The 19,951-nt window shown below is 47.5% G+C and overlaps 1 protein-coding gene across 5 annotated transcripts in view; it reads left to right on the top strand.

The window, feature by feature from the left end:
• The window catches only part of CD177 (CD177 molecule), a 42,606-nt gene that overhangs the window by 235 nt on the left and 22,420 nt on the right, over window positions 1-19,951 (top strand). For 4 of the 5 annotated variants that reach the window (XM_070450764.1, XM_070450763.1, XM_020871194.2 and 1 more), the window contains exon 1: window positions 15,593-15,742. The exons of the other annotated variant lie outside the window; for it this stretch is intronic. The gene's annotated coding sequence lies outside the window, so the exon portion shown is untranslated. Of the gene's footprint in view, window positions 1-15,592; window positions 15,743-19,951 lie in introns of those variants that run through there. 5 annotated transcript variants of the gene reach the window in all.

Genomic DNA, 19,951 nt, shown 5'->3' with positions numbered 1-19,951 from the left:
TTGGTGAGTGTGAGTGTGAGCTCTTATAATTATGGTAACAGGCGAAAGTGTCACCCTAGTCATCTGAGGGAAGGGATCTTGGAGCCGAGGGTCTGGGCAGAACAGCTGGAGACGAACATGATGGGAAAGTCTTACCTTGCAGGACCAGAAAGACTAGGTAGCAGTAACTCAAGAGTGACATTCTGGAAAACGTCTTAACCTGAAGGCAGGGATATTCAGAAGGCATGGGGCTTGTGTCACAGTTATTGTCTCTGGGGCTCTGGGAATATGTCCTAGAGTTAAATGGTTTTGCTGAATGCCAAGCCTAGAAACAGGCTTCAGAGGGGATGTCTGACACTCATTGTTGTGGCCCAGGCATTACTTTTGTCTGTGTACTATCCTTAATTATAATATGAAAGAGAAAGACTGAAAAAAGAGGAAATAAGAAAAGGCATGTAGAAAATATCAGGGCAGAATTAAGACTGGCAGGTATAAGCTATGAAGACGTCTATATAAGCTTCATGTGAACATAAAAGGACTTTATTAAAAAAAAAAATGATTGGGCTGCCATCCTCTTCTCCAGGGGATTTTCCTCATCCAGAGATTGAACCGGCACCTCTTATTTCTCCTGCTATGGCAGGCGGGTTCTTGACCACTAGTGCCACCTGGGAAGCCCCTTATAAAAAGCGGATCTCTCCATGTAAATGCAGTGAGCTATCCTGAGTGATATCCTACTCCATCTGAAGAAAGATGGAAGCAGAATCCCAGATGGGTTGGCGGATGCAGGGGGCGGGGCACCAAGGAGTGTGGATGTCTCTGGAGCCTGGATCAGGAGAGGGAGTGGATTCACTCCTTGGATCTCCAGAGAGAACACCGTCTGCCAAACACCTTGATGTGAGCCCAGTGACACCATGTTGGACTTATAACTTCCAGAACTGTACGAACAGGGGGAAAGTATATCATCATTAGGAATTCCCTGGTAGTCCAGTGGTTAGGGCTCTGTGCTCCCACTGCAGGGGGCACGGGTTCAATCCCTGGTTTGGGAATTAAGATATTGCATGTCACATGGACAAAAAAAAGTATATCATCTTTGCATTCCGGGAGGATACAGTTTGCCACCCCAGGAAAGGAAATTGTAAGAAACATGCCAAGTTGCTAAATAATGATTAAGTCTAGACTGTGGGTAAAGAATCTGCCTGCAATGCAAGAGATGTGGGGGAAGATCCCCTGGAGGAGGAAATGGCATCCCACTCCAGTGTTCCTGCCTGGGAAATCTCATGGACAGAGGAGCCTGGGGGGGCTACAGTCCAAGGGGTCGCAAAGAGTTAGACATGGCTGAGTGGCTAACACTTTCACTTTCTATGGGTAGAAAATGGAATTCTTGGTGACAGTTTTCTGTTTCATACTTCATCTTAATTTTCTAAAACAAAAAATGAAATATCATTATGGTGTGTAGTTACAAACAGAGGTATGTTCAACGAACTGTGGGCACCCGGCACTACTTGTCTGCGTGTGGGCCCCTGAGAGAGCTCGCCACTCGAGTGTGCTGAGGGCCAGGCCCGGAGAAGGAAGGACTTTATGGTGGAGGAGCGGCTTGTGCCAGGGCAGGAAGTGGGGATGGGAGCCTTTGTCTGGGGCTGAGCATGAGACTCTGTTCTTCAGTCTAAATGTTCAAGCAGGGACTTCCCTGGTGGTCCAGTGGTTCAGACTCTGCACTTCCACTTCAGGGGGTACAGGTTCAAACCCTGGTCCAGGAACTAAGATCCTGCATGACATGCAGTGCAGAAAAAAAAAAGTTTAGTCACTTGAAAGATCAAACCCAAACGAATGGGTCTCTAGGCATCAAGGAAGATGGTCAGAGACGTTTTACGGAGTGAGACAAGGCATTCCGGCAACTTGAAATCAAAGCAAGTGGTCTTGGTGGCTGGGAGGTGCTCATGAAATGTTTGTTTAGGGCTCAGGCCTTTCTGCTTTTCCCTCCTGTTTCTTGCAGTACTGAGAGGGGCAGGGCCCTGGTCCCCAAATGCTGTTCCTGCTGCTGCTAAGTCGCTTCAGTCGTGTCCGACTCTGTGTGACCCCATAGACGGCAGCCCACCAGGCTCCGCCGTCCCTGAGATTCTCCAGGCAAGAACACTGGAGTGGGTTGCCATTTCCTTCTCCAGTGCAGGAAAGTGAAAAGTGAAAGTGAAGTCACTTAGTCGTGTCCCCAAATAGGGCCCTTGTATTTTGCAGGGGGAGTATTTTTAGGGGTGGAGTGTTTTTTGTTTTTTTCTCTCACCAGCAGTTAGGGAACTGAGAATGACTTCTTTTTCTACTAACAAAACATTTCTAAAACAGAGCCATTGAATCTCATCCTGTGTCCTCCACCCTCCAGGGAGCCACTTCTTTTCCTGGTCTTCCTAGATCCTGGGGAGCTCAGAGGCCTGTGTGAGAAATGAAAAACAAAACAAAAACCCAACAAAAAACAGAAACCAGGGGTGAATAAGAACTATGGCAATCACCTTTATTTTCTTAAAGCATGTGGGTCTCTCTTGCTTCCTCTCCACCCCGATATTGTACTGCTAAGTCTCAATCTCTGGCTATAAAACTGGTTTCCTTGATCCTGCTATAGTTTGATTCCATCCATTAAGACAAGGGGTTTATTTTTTCCTCTATAGTCAATGAAGGAGTCTTTTGGGCCTAGAAAAGAGAACAACAGTCTCAAAGGCCCCTTGCTGAATCATCTAACTTCGGAGAAAACAAAACAGAACTTTAGTTCCACCCTGATGCTCCAGGCAGGTTGCATCTATCTGGGACTTATCAACCCCTGTCCAGAAACCTTCCACCCCCTACACCTGCCCAGAAGACTTATCACCCCCTATCCGGAAACCTACCACCCCCCTACACCCACCCAGAAGACTTATCACCCTCTGCCCAACTACAAATGTCATCTCAACAAAAGAATACCCTAAATATCCCCCCTGATTAATGTGTCCCTTATTGCTTCCACAAACCTCCCTATAAGTATGAAGCCTCGCTGATCCCTCTCAGCGCTCAGCCTGGTCGTTAGGCTGACTGTCGCCCCTCCTTGCCTGAATAAAGGTAACCTGCTTCTGTTGAGGTCGTCTTTCCTTTTCTGCCTCGCCTGAACTATACCCTACATTCTTGGTGCCAAAGCCCAGGAGGGGGCTTTTCCCCGGAGTCAGGGAGCGCAGACATCCTCCAAGCTCACTTCTCTGCCAGGGCTCATAACTTCCCCTTGGGACGCCTAGTGCCTTCGTGAGCGGTGCAAGCCTTGTGCTAAGGCTTTACTGATGCTTTGCGTACCCCCAGGCCTCAGCTTTACCCCCTTTTCTCTCTCTGACGACCTCCAGAATAGGGACCTCTTGCCATTCGACCACGCTACATGCAACACTCCACTCAAGTCGGCCCCTAGATTAAGGTAAGATCCGATCCAGATGGAGTTCTAGAGGCGCCCTAGAGCTCAGTCCTCTCCGGGCCCCAGGGACCCCTGGCCCAGGGCCACTCTGTAGGCGACAGTGGGGGACGCTCCACCTTGACACAGAGCTCTCTTCTCATAACTCCTATTGCGACTATGGGTGACGACTCGAGTTCCCAATAGGAGCCTCTGCTTGCCTTTCAATTATGGGGTCTGGCCAATCTGTCCCAAAAGATTCCCCTCTGACCTGTGTTCTCAAAAATCTCAAACCACTCTCACTCACTGAACTTAAAGCTAACCGCTTAAAGCAACTCTGTACACAGATTTGGCCTCAATACCAATTAGACAATCAAGACGGCTGGCCTGAAGTCGGCACATTTGACTTTAACATTCTCCAAAATCTCACTGACTTCCTTAAATGGAATGGCAAGTGTTCAGAGATCCCCTATGCCCAAGCCTTTTGGGCCCTTCGGAGCAGGCCCTCCCTATGCCAGGCCTGCTCCACCCACGAGGTCCTTCTATGCATCTTGCCTCCCAAGCAAAAGGGCTCTTCTTCCTCAACTAACCGCAGATCGCGACCTTCCACACCCCCGGATCTCCCAGACCTGGAGAGTGGAATGTCCAGAGGGACGCCCTGGCGCATGTGAGGAGATCCCCACTTCTCCCCAGAACCCCAGCCTAACTCTATGAGAGTTGTTCCAATGACGGGGCCCGGGTTCCAGCCCCCCAGCCAGTGTCCTAACACGAACTCGGAACTTAGGGTAGACGGATAGTGGCCGGAAAAAAGACCTCTTTTATAGTAGACACTGGAGCCACTTTCTCTCTCTTAACTTCCTACTCTGGCCCAATTCAAGACTCAGAAATCACAGTCAAGGGGGTCTCTGGAGTCCCCTAAGGCCAAAAATCAGCCCTCCATTACTCTGTCAATTTGGAAAATCAACCCTTATACACTCATTCCTCATAATGCCTCAGTGCCCGATGGCACTCCTAGGGAGAGATCTGTTATCCAAATTGGGGGTCTTTGTTACCATACCCCCTCGATACAGTCTCTATATTCTGCATGCAGATGGCACCTGGACAGTCCCTATTCCTCACCCCTGACCTTCCCTTGGATCCACCTGCCTTAGACACCCAAGTCTGGGACACTGATCACCCATCCATAGCCAAACATCATCCCCCAGTCCACATTATCCTAAAAGACCCCTCGACTATAATCACCCAACAACAGTACTCCCTCACCCCGGAGGCCCACAAGGGACTTAAGCCCATCATAGGACGTCTTCTTCAAGCCTCTATCCTAATTCCTACCATTCACCACACAACACCCCTATTCTGGCAGTAAGGAAGGGACCAAACTCTTGGAGACTGGTCCAGGACCTGAGAAAATCAATGAGGCTATTATGCCGACATTCCCTTACACCCTTCTGTCTACCATACCCCGACTGCAACCCACTTTACAGTATTAGATCTCAAAGATGCTTTTTTTCACCATCCTCTTCCACCGCCTCTCCCAACCCCTTTTTGCCTTCACCTGGCAAGACCCCAAGACTCAAGTTTCCCAACAGCTAACATGGACAGTTCTCCCCCAGGGGTTCAGAGACAGTCCCCACTTTTTTGGACAGGCTTTACAAAAGGACCTACAGACACTCGACCTAGCCCCTAGTCATCTCCTCCAATATGTAGATGACCTCCTCCTTTGTAGCTCAACCTGAAAACTCTGCCTCCAACATACTGCCAAACTCCTTGGGGACCTGGGATCCTGGGGTTATCGGGTATCCCAATCTAAGGCCCAAATAGTCCAGACAAAAGTCACCTACCTGGGGCTTTCCATATCCCATCAATAAAGAACTATTCCCCCAGATAGAATCCAGGCCTTAACTAACTGTCCACTTCCAAAAACAAAAAGGGAACTCCTGTCTATCCTCGGCCTCCTAAATTTTTTCCGTATCTGGATCCCCAACTTCTCCCTCATTGCAAAGCCGCTCTATGAGGCAACTAAAGGATGTCTGGACGGCCCCTCTTTAATCCCTCCTTGCTGGCCAATCCTCTTCGCCAGCTCACCCAGAGCCTCCTCCGAGTGCCAACTCTGCACCTGCCAGATCACACCAGACCATTCTTTCTCTTTGCACATTCCAACCAAGGACAGGCCCTGGGGCTTCTATGTCAGCGGGCTGGAGACACCTGGGCTCCCATAGCCCATCTATCAAAACAGCTTGACATGGTGACCAAAGGGTGGCCTCCCTGCATACAGGCCATGGCTGCTATCGCAGCCCTCATACCCGAAGCAAATAAACTCTCTAGACATGCCCCTTTAACAGTCTGTTCTCCGCACACCTTCCGAGACTTGCTATCACATCGGGCTTTCCTCTCCCTTCCCCCTTCCAGGGTACAGGTCCTACATGCCTTTCTCCTCGACCCTCAGCTCTCATTCTCCCCCTGCTCTCCCCTTAACCCCGCCAGCTTATTACCCATGTCCTCTACAACAGACCCTCTCCTACATAGCTGCAGCCTAACAGTAGATCTTACACAAAACCCCTTCCAACACGTAACAGATCAGCCCATCCTAGACCCAGACACCCCACACTTGTTCGTTGATGGCAGCTCTCAAAAACCCCCACCCTTTGCAGCAGGATATGCTATCATCCAGAGGGACCTTCGTCACAATCATAGAACCCAGACAATTGAAGCTTCACCGCTGCCACCTCACACCACCTCCCAACAGGCAGAACTGATAGCTCTCACCAGAGCTTTAACTCTGGCTAAAAATTTAAGGGTTAGCATCCACACAGACTCCAAATATACCTGTAACATACTTCACTCAAACATCCTAATATGGAGAGAAAGAGGTTTCCTAACCCAGAAGGGATTCCCCATTATTAATTCAGACCTGATCCACAAACGTCTAGAGGCAGCACTCTTACCAAACAAAGCCGCCATCCTCCACTGCAGGGGACATCGTCCTCCACTGTAGGGGACATCGAAAGGGAAGTCTCATATCAGCCTACAACAATGCCACAGACCAGAAGGCAAAGGAGATAGCCCTGTCCCATCCTTCCCTCCAGTCTCCTGTCATCTTAGCCCTGACTCCACCCGACCCTCCCACCACCAGAGAAATCCTCTCTTATCTACACTCACTTTTTCATCCCTCCTCCAAGACACTCCAGCAGTTCCTCCATAACCACTTCCCATATCCAATGCTGACCAACAATATTTAGATAACCTTACCCGCTCCTGTCAAACATGTCAACGTACTAACCCCAATTCCAACCTTAAACCGACATCCTTTCCAACCCATCAAATGCGAGGCAGCCTCCCAGCACAGGATTGGCAGATAGACTTTACTCATATGCCCCTGGTCTGGAGAGTCAGATACCTACTAGTCCTTGTGGACACCTTTTCGGGATGGGTAGAAGCATTTCCCACTACAAACACAAGAACCCACACCATGGCCCAAATCCTCCTCACAGAAATTATCCCCAGGTTTGGCCTGCCTTCATCCCTACAGTCTGATAATGGCCCAGAATTTACATCCAAGGGCACCCAACAACTTGTCCAGTTCTTACAGATACCCTGGAAATTTCACATTCCGTACCCTCCCCCGTCCTCAGGAAAGGTAGAAAGGGTGAATAGAATAATCAAAGAAACCCTTACCAAACTAACCCTCGAGGTACATCTGGGCTGGACTAAACTTTTGCCAATTGTTCTCAGAATGCGGGCTTTGCCCAGAAAGCCCCTGGGGCTGAGCCCCTTGAGGTGATGTATGGAAGGTCCAAGCTCCGTCCTGGACTCCCCCCTGAACCTCCTCCCACACCAAGCTTCCTACACTCCTGTCTGCTGGCGGAACTCCGCAACACCCTCTGGAAATACGTTAACCACAACTTGCCTGCCCCCGACCCCCAAGCCTCCCTGCCCCCTTTACAAACTGGGGACATGGTCTATCTGTCTGATAATCCCCAGGGTGACCTAACCCCAAAGTGGCAGGGACCATTCAAAGTCATCCTCCTTACCCCAACTGCGGCTAAACTCGAAAAGGTCACCTCCTGGGTACACCTCTCATCTAAAACGGGTCACCTCCAATCCTGCGCTGCCCTCCTTAAATGACACCTATCAGGTCTCCCTCACAGGACCCACCTCCTTAAAACTCACCCGGCGACAACCCCTGTCAACCATCCGAGAGGACACTAAATGACCTGGACTCTCTTCAACCTACAACTGTTCCTGACCCAGCTACTGCAAGACCTCTGGACCAGAGCCCCGACAGGAACCTCCTTCAAAGACCTGACTACACTGGTGTCTCAACTGTGGCTCCAGGGAACCTTCTACAACCTGACTCCAGACGAAATTGATTTCTTTACTCTCATTCTCTACATCATTCTACATCCTAATGAGCACTGTTCCTCCTCAGATTCAAACAACCTTGGGGCCTTCTGCCCCTCGCCCTGACTGGCCTCTCCCTGTCTCTCTAACTATAACTGCACTCCTAGTCTTAATCATTGCTATAGGCCTAGTAACTGTCTCCCCTCAGGACTGGCCACCTATCCTTTGTCTTTCCGGGGGTATCGCCTACGTTGCTAGCTGGGTTCTACTCCTAGGATGCTATTTCCTCTGCACTGCCTAACAGCCCCATGAGTCCTCTGCTCCTTATCCTTGCTGCACTCCCCAGCCTTCTGGCCACTCCCTGCCCCTGCTCAGACATTTATTCCTACGTACATTCCTCATGTTATAATACAGCTCCAAAACCAAGCACCATGAACCTCGGGGGCGGGAAGTCCAAATCCCTACTCACTGTCAAAGTACAAAAGAGAGGGAGTTTCATGAGTACCTGCCATAAGCCCAATGGAAGAAACATATGTTTCTATCCCATTACCCACTGGGGGTACTCAGACGGGGGCGGGGTACTAGATCAAAATCGGGAAAAGAAACAAGAACAAGTCATAAAGAACATAATTTCCTGGTTACAGGCGACCCCTGAGCCTTATAAACGCCTAGACCTCCTTTCCCAATTACGGCCTCTCCTAAAACCTCCCTCTGGCAACCAACACCTGACCCGCCTTCTCAACTCTTCCTTCCAGTTCTTCCAGTACACACAACACATGCCAGTGTTGGATATGCATGTCACTGTCTCCCTCACCACACAGAGCCATTCCCTTACCCTCAATCTGGCTGTCACAGGGCAACTATACTTCCCCTTCCCAACAGAAAACTACAAAACTCATTGGGCCAGTCTCTGACAATGTCCTACTCTCAGCCTCTTCAAACCTAACCTGTATTAACTACTCTAGTCCCAACTACACTGGTCTTACAAACTCTGCTCCCTCCTTCTGTTCCACTTGGGTTCTCTGGAACAGCACAAATAATTGCACCAATCCAGGAATCTTCATTCTCTGTGGGACCTATGCATATTCATGCCTCCCCTTAGACCCCCCTGGGCCCTGCATCTTGGTCTTCCTGACCCCGGGCCTAACATTCCTCAAAGAAGAAGAGGTAGAACAAATAGTCTACCCCCAAGGGGAAATTTCCCACAGGAAAAGACGAGCTGTCATAGCCCCCCTCCTGATTGGGACTGGCATAGCAGCAGCCCTAGGCACCGGGATTGGAGGCATCTCGACCTCTGCCCATTTCTACTACAAGCTGTCCCAGGAACTTAATGATGACATGGAACAGGTAGTGGAGTCCTTCGTTTCAATCCAAAGACAAATTAACTCATTAGCTTCTGTGGCCCTACAAAATAGGTGAGCCCTGGACCTTCTCACCGCAGAAAAGGGAAGGACCTGCCTTTTCCTAGGAGAGGACTGCTGCTATTTTGTTAATGAAATGGGCATAGTCCAGGGCAGTCAAAAAACTTAGAGACAGAATTGAACAACGCAGAAAAGAGTTACAAAACCTTTACACTCCCCAAAACCTGTTCCAACAGATACTCCCTTGGTTGCTCCCTTTCCTGAGACCATTGGTACTTATCGTTCTATTCCTCTTATTTGGACCCTGTCTCTTTAATCTCTTTCAAAGGTTTCTCCAAGAACGGATTCGGGCCATCTCTTGAGATCAGGTCAAGACCATTCTTCTTCTCGAGAGTCTCACCCCAAGCTCAGAAAAAAGAGACCCTGGGCCCTAGGATGATCCTCCATTCCAGACCCAAAACCATCGCCCCTATCCAGCAGGAAGTAGCCAGAGAGATACGGTGCCCTTTTTCCCATTTTTTTATGATTTCAGGGTCTGGAATGAAGGAGTCTTTTGGGCCTAGAAAAGAGAACAACAGTCTCAAAGGCCCCTTGCTGAATCATCTAACTTCGGAGAAAACAAAACAGAACTTTAGTTCCACCCTGATGCTCCAGGCAGGTTGCATCTATATGGGACTTATCAAGCCCTGTCCAGAAACCTTCCACCCCCTACACCTGCCCAGAAGACTTATCACCCCCTGCCCAACTACAAGTGTCATCTCAACAAAAGAATACCCAAAATATCCCACCTGATTAACGTGTCCCTTATCGCTTCCACAAACCTCCCTAAAAGTGTGAAGCCTCCCTGATCCCTCTCGGCGCTCAGCCTGGTTGTTAGGCCGACTGTCGCCCCTCCTTGCCTGAATAAAGGTAACCTGCTTCTGTTGAGGTCGTCTTTCCTTTTCTGCCTCGCCTGAACTATACCCTACAGTCAAAAGCCCTTGTGTTTGTCCTCAGGAGTTTCCACCCTCAACTGGTGCCATGGTTTGAGGTTCCCTGTTCTTTCTTCCAGATCATCTTAGAATCTGCAAGCTTGTGGGGTAGGGGGGTCCTGTGTTGCGTCCAGGGAAAGGTTATGGAAATCCCAGACAGTTGTGTTTGGGAGAATTTTCTAGGTCTTTTGGCAGAAGAAGCAGAATTGTGGGCCAAGGAACCTGGGCCCTGGGGCTGGTGACTAAACCCTGACCTTGAATTAATAGATCAACTTTTCTAGGCTTTACCTTTGCCTGGAGCTTCCCAGGTGGCTCAGTGGTAAAGAATCCACCTGACATTGTAGGAGATGCAGGAGACATGGGTTCCATCCCTGGGTCGGGAAGATCCCCTGTAGAAGGAAATGGCAACCCACTCCAGTATTTGTGCCTGGGATAATCCCACAGACAGAGGAGCCTGGTGGGCTACAGTCCATGGGGTCATAAAGAGTCAGACATGACTTAGCAACTAAGCAACAACAATAAAGTTCAATATTAATGAACTCTTAGTTTTTGCTTCTCTGAGAAGCTTTTAAAAAAAATATCTCTCCTTCAATTCAAAATGATAATCTTGCTGAGCAGAGTATCCTAACTGGTAGGTTTTCCTGTTTCAGCAGTCTAAATGTATCTTGCCACTCCTTTCTGGTCTGTACAATTTCTGCAGAATAATCAGCTGACAGTTTTATGATGGTTTTCTTGTATGCAACTCTTGGTTTTTCTCTTTGTCTATTCAACTCTTGCCATTTTCATGATGGTATATCTTAGTGTGGGTCTGTTTGGGTTCATTTTGTTTGGGACCCTCTGTGCTTTTTGTGTCTGGATAGCTGTTTCCTCTTTCAGGCTTGGGAAGTTGGCAACCGTAATTTCACCAAGTGGCTTTTGGATAGCTTTCTCTCTTTTTGCCACCTGGGACATCTATAATGCTAATGTCCGTCTTCTTGATGTTATCCTAGAAATACTTTAAACTGCTCTCATTAAATTTTTTTTCTTTTTGCTATTCTGACTGGGAAATTTCCATTATTCTATCTTTTGTATCACTTATGCATTCTTCTGTATCACCTGGTCCCCTGGTAATTCCATAGAGGGTATTTTTTCATTTCAGGTATTGTATACTTCAGTTTTGTTTTTTTTAAACATACTTTCTAATTCATTGTTACAATTCTCACTGTGTCCATCTAGTCTTTGCTTTTTTTTGATTTTTGTTTTTAACTGGAGGAGAATTGCTTTACAGTGTCAAGCTGGTTTCTGCCATACAACGTGAATCAGCTCTAAGTATACACATATCTCTTCCCTCTTGAGCCTCCATCTCATTACCTCCCCCCTCCATCTTGCTCCTCTAGGAAGTCACAGAGCACTTTCATAGAACTAGAACAAAAAATTTTACAATTTGTGTGGAAACACAAAAGATCCCAAATAGCCATCTATCCTTCTCTGTAATTGTTATCATGCCTATTACCAATGCTTTGAACTCTTTTTTTAAAAAGTCTTTATTTTCCCACGTGGCACTTGTGGTAAAGAACCCACCTGCCAATGCAGGAGACATAAGGGCCTTGGGTTGGATCCCTGGGTGGGGAAGATCCCCTGGAGGAGGTCATGGCTACCCACCCTAGTATTCTTGTCTGGACTATCCCATGGACAGAGGAGCCTGGTGGGCGACAGTCCATGGGGTCGCAAAGAGTCAGACACACTGAGGTGACTTATTGCTACTGTTTTATGCTTTGGTTTTTTTTTGGCCCTGAGGCATGTGAGATCTTAGGTCCCCAACCAGGGGTGGAAACATCACTCCCTGCTTTGGAAGGTGATGTCTTAACCCCTGGACCACCAGGAAGTCCCTTGAACTCTGTATTTGGTCAATTATTTATTCTGTTTCATGAGTTGTATATCCAGGGATCTTCTCTTGTTCTTTCAAATGAGATATAAATTCTTCTATCTTCTCATTTTGCTTAACTGTCTCTGTCTGTCTGAAATTAAGTGAAACAGTTACCTGTTTAGACCTCGTGCAGGACCGTCACTATTTGTTTTACATGTGTGCCCAGTGGGAGAGCTGAGTCTGATGTGAGCATAAGTCCCGTCTTTTCCCTGGCTGTGCTGACAGCTATCAGCTTGGTAGGAGGCGGAGGGGCTAAAACCAGAGCCAGGCCTGAGCTGGGGCTTCTCTGCACAGTGGCCAGCATCACTGCATTCGGGCCGGGGGTGAGTCTCAAGTTGTTGGAGCAGAAACCCCGAGGGCCAGTTTGTAAGCAGCTCCGTTCCCTCAAGTGTGTGTGTCCCTGCCCTTCCCAGCCCTGACACCCTCGCCCCAGGAGGGTGCAGGGCTGGAGCAGGAGGAGCTGGGCTGGGCGCTGGATGGGGCAGGGTCACGTGCCCAGGAACTCCTAGGAAACCAGCCGGAGTCCTTGGCAGTTTCAATCTGCCGCCTCCTTCCTGTTTTGGGAGTCAGCAAGCATGTGCACGTTCTTCAGTGGCATTATCGGTCTCAAAGAGCCCCACTGTTAGTCCCACTGATTTTGAATCTTGTCTTCCTAGTTTTGAGCCCCACGTCAGCAGCACCCAGAATGTGATTCGAACAGTTTGCTCCCCAGGGACGATCTCTCAGGCCATGTAGCCCCTGTAACCCCGATTCTTCTCTGTGTCCCTTCCCAGGGGTGCAGGTCCTGGCCTGATTGCTTCTCTTCTCTGCCTACCAGAGTCTGTGTGCATCTTTCTGCCAGCTCCACTATGTAGATGTATTTTTTTCAAACTTTACATTTTTTATTTTATACCGGGGTATAGCTGATTAACAATACCGCAGTAGTTTCAGGTGGACAGCGAAGGGACTCAGCCATACATATACATATATCCATTCTCCCCCAAAACCCCCACCTTCCACCCAGGCTGGCGCATAACCCTGAGCAGAGTGCCGTGTGCTCTACGACAGGTCCTGGTTGCTTATCCATTTTGAATACAGCAATGTGTACATGACCTTCCCAAACTTCCTATCTCTTACTCCCACAAGGCAACCATAAGTTCATTTTCTAGGTCTGTGAGTCTCTTTTCTGTTTTGTAAGTTTGTTGGTATCACTTGTAGATGTATGTTTTGATGGAGATGTATGGAGAGATGACCTCCTTGTCCTTCTACTCTGCCATCTTAATCTCCCTCCAAGCTTGTGTACAAGTTCTTATATGGACAAAGGTTCTCATTTCTCTTGCATATAAATGTGGGGGTAAAAGTGCTGGCTCTTATGGAGCCCTTAGGATTCGTAAGGAGAGACATGGGGGCTTCCCTAGCGGCTCAGTGGTAAAGAATCCGCCTTACAATGCACGAGGCATGGGTTTGATCCCTGATGCGTCAGAATAACTAAGCCTATACTCCACAACTGCTGAGCCTGTGCTCTGCAACTGAGAGCCTCAACTACTGAGCCCATGTGTTGCAACTACTGAAGCCCTTGCACCCTAGAGCCCATGCTCCACAACAAGAGAAGCCACCGTAATGAAAAGCATGTGAACTGCAATTAAAGAGTAGCCCCAGCTTGCTTGCCGCAACTAGAGCAAAGTCCACGCAGCAGTGAAAACCCAGCATAGCCAAGAATAATTAAATAATTTTTTTTATAAAAAAAGAAGAGACCTTGCCTTAGAGAATAAGCTCACAAACACTTGAAGCACTTTGAATGACTCTTGCTGTTTAACTTGTTAATTTAGTGAGAGTCACATTTTTAGTTGGTTCTTTGAAGAATTGATGTTAATCAAATTTCTCTGTCGAATATAAGTGGGTGAGTGTTAGTCAGTTGTGTCTGACTCTTTGTGATCCCCTAGACTGCAGACTGCCAGGCTCATCTGTCCATTGAATTTTCCAGGAAAGAATCCTGGAGTAGGTATCCATTGTCTTCTCTAAGGGATCGTCCTTACCCAGGGATTGAACCTGGGTCTCCTGCATTGCAGGCAGATTCTTTACTATCTGAGCTACCAGGGAAGTCCCCGTCTAATGTAAACTATCCAACAAAGTTTAGCACTCCACTGTAGGGTGATAAAGCCCTTGTTGGGTTTATATGGAAGTGAGAAAGTTTCAACTGGGGGAGAGGGCCTGCTAGCTGATTTTAGCCATAATTAACTCTCTGCTTCCTTCTTTGCATTATGATGGGAATTTATTGTTCCTTTTGTATTACTCTTTTTTTGGGCTCTTCTTTTTTCTTCTTCACACATGTAAGCCATATAGGCATATACTCCGCATATATATATATATATATATATATGCATATATAACCTCATATACTCCAATTTTGTTCCTGCTTTTCTCTTCTTCTTCAAACTCCTGGTTGTATCAAAATGTTCCTCAGTCTTATGTCAGTTAAGACAATAAAATTATGAGACTCAAATGAGTTATCAGTTTCCTTTACAAGTATGTCATATCCAGATAAATATGGGCACCACTGCTGTGCATTTATTCTAAAAGTTCTGTGATTACTAAAAATATTTTGGCCACTTATCATGCAGTGCATGCTGTGCTAAGTCACCTCAGTTGTGTCCTACTCTTTGTGACCCCATGGACTGTAGCCCACTAGGCTGCTCTGTCCATGGGGTTCTCCAGGCAAGAGTACTGGAGTGGGTTGCCATGCCCTCTTCCGGGGGAATTTCCCGACCCAGGGACTGAACTCATGTATCTTATTAAATCTCCTGCATTGGCAGATGGGTTCTTTACCACTAGTGCCACCTTGGTAGCCCATGTAAAAGTTACTCTCAAAACCTGTCTGAGCCCTATGAGAAAACTAGTTCCTCTTCCTTGTAACCACACTGAATATATCAGGAGTCTTGCCACTCTGCTTGTATTTGTCTTCCTGTTTCCAGTTCCCTTTTTAATGTATTGCTCTAGTCCCCAAGCAAGAAGAGTTCTGGGTTCAGGGGGGCTCAAAGTACAGGGCAAGGCTAATGGTCATGGAGAGCCCAGTAGGGAAAGGAAGTTGGCCTGGTTCACAAGACCTTGACCTTTAAACAAAGCATGCTTAAACAGCTCTTTTTAGTCTGTCCTTTCCTGTGTCCCATTTCTGCTCTGTGATTCCTCACCCACCTTTATAACAGAAAAGAGCCATCAAATCCTCAGGCTGGGTCATAACCTTGAATTGCCTAACTCTCAGGGGTAACGGGGAGAACCACAGAGAGAGGCCCTTCTGAGGCTTCCTTTCCTTCTGCCCCTGGGTGTTTAGTTAATGTTCTGCCAGCACTTCCCACTTGTCGGGGGCCAGGACTATGCTCCAGTCCCACATCACTGCTCAGGGCAGAGGGCACTTTGTCCAGACAGCTTTGATTCCAGAGAGACCTGCATCTGAGCTTCACACTTCACCTTCGAGTCTGTGTCCTCTGTGGTCTTGTATCTTCTCGGGTCTCAGGCTCTGGCTCTTCACATTCTCTTCTTCTGTTCCTCACTGTTCTTGGGGGCTGAAAATGAGGATGTCTGCTAATGGTGGAAAAAGAAACTAGTTTGCACAGCAAATAACAACCTAAAGCTGGGCTTCCTGCCCATTGTGACCCAGAAGTTTCTGAGCATCCCAAACCCCTGTGAGATGTGAGCTGATTGTACAAATCTGTCTCCCAGGTCTCCTCGGCAGTGGGGTTATGTTTGGAGGCTTTATGTCCTGGCTACTATCTTACTTGTGTTTCTCTTTTCCAGAGGAGTCTACTTCTTACTAGTAAGTATGAGGCCGATGGTCTACAGATTCATCCTCCTTTCACCCTTTATTAGTTGCAGAATAAGTGTTGCCATGTCTGTTTGCTCTCCCCTGCGGTGGGGAGAGCAGGGAAGCAGTGGCTCACGTGCCCGGGAGGGGAGCAGAGAGCACTTGAGTGGATGGACGGCTCTGCCGCAGAGTGAAGGGTGAGCTGCAAACAAGGAAGGGAGCCACAGGAAGCCGAAGAGTTGTAGGCAGTGAGAGTCTATCCCTAGGGGAACAGAGAGGGGGCTAGACAGAGCCTTTGGGTGGTCCCAGCCCTGCTGCCTGCAAGAAGAGTTGCCTGATCCCTGCCTATTATGGGCACATTCTGGGCTTAGGCTAGGTTCTGGGCTGCAGAGATCAATAGGCATGGCCCCTACTTTACACGTGTACACTCTAACTAACAAAAAGAAGATAGTAACGAATAGAAATCAGATGCGGTTTTCAAGATGTGTGGTATCGTGGGCTGAGATTGCTTCTTCCATCACTAACAGCTAACATTTATTCTTCCCCCATTTTCTTCCATGTGCCCTGTACATGGATTAACTCCCTGATTGCCAACAACAGACCTGGTAGGTAGGTATTGTTACAAGTCCCCTTTCATGGTGAGGAATCAGAGGCACAGAGAATACATACAGCTTGCCTGAGGTCTCACAGTAGGGACTCCAGCACGGCTGGTCTGGCTCTAGGACAGGTGCTCGGAAGTAATACAGCTTCTAGTGAGTCATCTGAAGACCACAGAGCTCTGTGACTTCGCATTCACATGCCTTTGGGTCCACTTGCCCACCCCTTTGCCTGGAAGACTCTTTCTTATAGACTCTGGTCAAGGCAGACTCCTTTGACATCTTGTCTGACTCCTGTGTATCCTGGGACGGTCAGTGTCCTCAGAGCTTGACTAGCACTTTGCATATGTTTCGTTAAACTACTTCATGGTCTGTTTGTTGGGATCTCTGACTCTTTGTGTTATAAGCTTCTGGAGAGGAAGTTCCTTTTTATTTTGGAAAATTTCAAAAATAGTTGCAAAGCTGAAAGCAATAATATAATGAATCTACCTGTACTTATCATGTAACTACAGCAGTGATCGTTCTGTGGCCAGTGTTGCAGCATCTATACTTCCTCTCCAACCTAGATTGTTTTTTTGTCTTATTTTATTTATTGATTGATTGATTGTTTTATTTTTGGCTGTGCTGGGTCTTTCTTGCTGCACGCACATTTCCTCTAGTTGTGGCGGGCAGGGGCTACTCTCCATTGGGGTGCGTGGGCTTCTCATTGCAGTGGCTTCTCTTGTCACAGAGCAAAGGCTGTAGGCACACAGCCTTCAGTAGTAGCAGCACCCGGGCTCAGTAGTTGAGGCTCGCAGGCACTAGAGCACAGGCTCAGTAGTTGTGGGGCATGGGCTTAGTTGCCCCTCGGCATGGGGGATCTTCCTGGACCGGGGGTCCCCATGACCCCTGCCTTGGCAGACAGATTCTTAACCACCAAACCACCAGGGAAGTCCCAACCTGGATTGTTTAGAAAAAGTCCCAGATATCACGTAACTGCCTCTGTAAATATTTCATTTGTATTACTAAAATAGAAGGGGTCTTTAAAAAACATAATCCCAGGATCACTGTCCCACTAAAAAGTTATACTTCATTAAGTATCATAAAGTGTTCAGTGTTTGAATTTTAGCAATTTTCTCACCATTTTTCCCTTCCCGTCTCATTCTTTATTCTTTCATTTCCTCTATATCTCCCCTCCCTTTTTTTACAGTCGAATTTTTAAAATAAAGATGCAAATAAGGGCTTTATTTTGTAATCATCACATTGTTCTCAGCAAGTGACTTAGTGCTTGTCATATAGTAAATTCTCAGTAAATGATACTGAATGAATGAGTCATCAGAAGACTATGACATCTCATGGTTAAATTAGTGCGATCTTACCTTCGCTTTTGGTTGGTTTGTCGGGATGGCTTTTGGTTTCTGATGACTTTAGCTAGGAGTTAACTTTGGTGCTAGCTACTATCAGTGCCTGTGAACGTTACTAAAGGTCTGAGGGCAATGTATGCACTTGTGACTCAGACTTACAGGTGAGCAGGGAAGGGGCCCTTGCTTTCTCATCTTTATTGTTTGTCTTCGGAGTCTTGTAATAACTTGAGTTTGGACCGACCAGGTTTGGCTTTTTTGCTTCTGTAGAACAGAAACCCTGAAGGAGCTCCCTGAGAACAAGAACGGCTTCCGTATGGTGCTGTTGTAGGCAGCATTCTAGGACTTACTCCCAATCCCTGGACTGAGAATATGTGATGAGTAATCGTGTGGGTGATTGTGTTATGTTACGTGGCAAAAGCGATTTTGCAGGTATACTGTAAGTAGGGTCAGTCATCAGTTGACTTTGAGTTTAACAAAAAGAGATGTGATCTAAGTGGGCTTAATGTAATCACAGGAGCATTTTAAAAGCAGACGGTTTTTTTTTAAGCTGGCCTCAGAAAAGAAGTCAGTGAGATTAGCAGTATAAGAGGGATTGGATTTAAGGGATGCTCTCTGAGTTATTTCTCTGAGTCACTGAGATAGAGGGAGCCTCATGCCTAGGACCTGAGAAGGTCTTCTAGGAGCTGAGAGTGTTTGTACCAAGAAAGTGCAGAGTTGCCTTATGGCCTCAGAAAGGACTGTTCCTAAAGCTGATGTGACTTCTAGCTGAAGGAGGTGGCAGGTGGTGGGAGGGTGGGGGCCCATGATTAAGACTTAAGGATTTCTCTTCCCTCAGTCTGTGGTCCAGACCCCAGTGCATTAGACCTAGGTGGTGGTGGGGCAGGGTGGGGGTGTTGAGGGGAGGCCTCAGTGCACTTCTGAAGATTTCTGCGAGTTCACAAGGCCTGAGTTTTGCCCACGTGTGTCTCACAGGTGTGTGTCTAGGCAGCAGGCTCCAGAGGCAGGACGGGCTGAGGCCCACAGCACCAAGAGCACCAGAGGCAGGGAAAGTCTCACCATAGGAGATGCCCACATCCATAACAGAGGCAGGAGGGGGAAGGAGGTAGGATGAGGAAAGGGCTCCTGGAGGCTCGGCCATCTCACGGCTGCCTGGCTTGTGTGGCCTCGGAGGGGCCATGTCTCTGGGGACTCTTCCATGACTAGAAAGGGTGTGAGGACCTAACTGAGGGTGGGGACTGAGATCACCTCTCATATTTCAGAAGGTAGGGGTTCCCTGGTCAGTCAGGGCACGTGGTGGAACAAACCAGTTCTCACTCAGTTCCAATCTGGCCCTTCGGCGCTCAGGTATTTTTGAAGGCTTTGGAAATGCAAGAAGGACTGATGGTTATTGTTGTGTGTTATAACTTCCCACCTCTTCATGGCTGCAGCTTTCTCTGGGTACCAAGTGTGGCAGGTATGAATATGTGCCTCTCAGGTGTCTTGGGGTGGGGATTTACTGATGGAAGGCCCTCTGAATTCACTGCCCCTTTGCACAGAGAACACACTTCACACTGGCTCCCAGTTAGGGATGTGAATTCAATCCCAATTCTGAGAAATGATCTTTCTCCATGGTAGGGCATGGATCTTCCCTGCCCTACCAGGGAATCCTGGGTTTCCAAATGAATCTCTACCTCTAGAATTTCCAGTGTCACAGCCTCAGTTTGGGATAAGTCCTCACATCCTGCCTAGCCATGTAAGATTCCCTGGAGACACGGCCCTGGGAGAGACACTCACCATATTTCTATACATAAACAGTAAACAGTATGAAAAGGAAAATTTCAAAATTCCATGTACAACAGCGTCAATAAGAATAAAATACTTAGGAATTAACCAGGTAAGTGACAGACTTGTACACAGAAAAACTAAAAGACAATTTTTAAAAAGGGGAACACACAGTAAAAGAAATTAAAGAAGACATAAATAAGTGGAAAGATATTCTGTGCTCATGTACTAGGAGACTTGATATTTCTAGATGACAATACTAATGAAAATGTAGTGGATGTATATGGGTAATGATTCCCTGCCCAGGAACTGAACCTGATTAGCCTGAATGAAAACCAGGAATCCTAGTAGCGAGACCACCAGGGGCTAGAGGCAAAGTTCCCCTGGCTTTACCCCCACTGAAAGCAAGAATGTGTCAAGGAGGCAAAAACTAAAAACAATAACAAACTTTATTAGAGACACAGCATAATATGTGGCAGAGCGTACAGAGAAACAGTTTGTTTATTTAAGATAGAAGCAAG

Source organism: Odocoileus virginianus, chromosome 20 (genome assembly GCF_023699985.2).
Source record: "Odocoileus virginianus isolate 20LAN1187 ecotype Illinois chromosome 20, Ovbor_1.2, whole genome shotgun sequence".
NCBI classification, from domain to species: Eukaryota; Metazoa; Chordata; class Mammalia; order Artiodactyla; family Cervidae; genus Odocoileus; species Odocoileus virginianus.
This window is presented reverse-complemented; position numbering and strand designations above follow the sequence as displayed.